Here is a 1,231-nt window from a genome sequence, read left to right on the forward strand (position 1 = left end):
CTTTCCTTACTTCTCTTTCCTTTAAACCTTTTTAGTTTAGAAAACCAATTTAAACAACCCCCCATTTGTGACCAAATAGACGGACTTCTACAGATATCTTCGCTCCCTGAGGAGATCGCCCTGACTTCCCTAGCTATATAGTTAGTTTAGTTAGTTTATTTTTGATAGGTACACGACAGATGTATCAAATTTTGGCGCCGTTGTCGGGGAGGCAATTGCCCTATCTGTCTTTGTTTCGTTTATTTTATCCGTCTCAGGGAATTTTTATTCCTTGAGGGAGTTCTTATTTATTTTCTTCCAGTGTTGTTTATGCCCAGGTCAGACAGGTTTGAGTTAGTTTCAGCTAATTCAGAGCCAGAGAGACTATTCACGCATAGACTCCGTCTGCAGAGAAAATCACGAAAGGAAGACTTGAGTACTTTCGAGCCAGAGCTACATCATTTTCTTTTCTCAGAAGACCAGTCTTTATAAGAAGACATTCCTATTTATGCCGATCAACCAGTAAAGATATCGAACATTGCTAGTCTCTCGGAGCCTAAAGCATCGTATATTCCTAAAGGTTTCAATCTCCAGACTAAGGATGGGAATACATTTGACATCCGTCCTTCCTATATCAATCTAGTGGAGAGAAATCTCTATAGAGGTGTGGCAAGTGAAGATCCGAGGAAGCATATGGAGGTCTTTACGGACTAATGCTCTACTATCCCCGCCACAAAGGGGGTAACTCGAGACAAGATTAAGGAAGTTCTGTTTCCTTTTTCTTTGACTGATGCAGCCAGGGAGTGGTTGACTGATTTGGACCGTACGGCCGCAGGGGTTACAAACTGGGAGACCCTTGCTCTTGCATTTTATAAGAGATATCTCCTTCCACAGCGCACCAATCAGCTGAGGGCAAAGATTACGAGTTTCAAGCAGGCACCTGATGAGACTCTCTATGAAGCATGGTCCCGTTTTAAGAAGTTGGTGAGGTCTCTTCCTCACCATGGTTTTGACCCGTGGTTTCTTTCCAACCAGTTCTACAATAGGCTGTACGATAATCACAGAGCCATACTTGATGCGTCATCTAATGGGAGATTCCAAGAGAATAAGGACGATGATAAGGGATGGGCCCTTATTGAAGAGATGGCGAACCACAGTGCTGAATATGGAAACCCGAGGGATGGTATTAGAACAGCTCATGTAGTCGATAAGCAAGTTGTGGCTCAGCTGGAAGCCATGAATGCTAGATTTG

The 1,231-nt window shown here is 43.2% G+C and overlaps 1 non-coding gene across 1 annotated transcript; it reads right to left on the reverse strand.

Moving 5' to 3' along the window:
• Positions 1 to 883: 883 nt before the first annotated feature.
• LOC141645111 (small nucleolar RNA R71) lies at positions 884 to 989 on the reverse strand. Its single transcript, XR_012544701.1, has one exon. It is a non-coding gene; the product is annotated as a small nucleolar RNA R71 (small nucleolar RNA).
• Positions 990 to 1,231: the final 242 nt, after the last annotated feature.

This window comes from Silene latifolia, chromosome 2 (assembly GCF_048544455.1).
Source record: "Silene latifolia isolate original U9 population chromosome 2, ASM4854445v1, whole genome shotgun sequence".
Lineage (NCBI taxonomy): Eukaryota > Viridiplantae > Streptophyta > Magnoliopsida > Caryophyllales > Caryophyllaceae > Silene > Silene latifolia.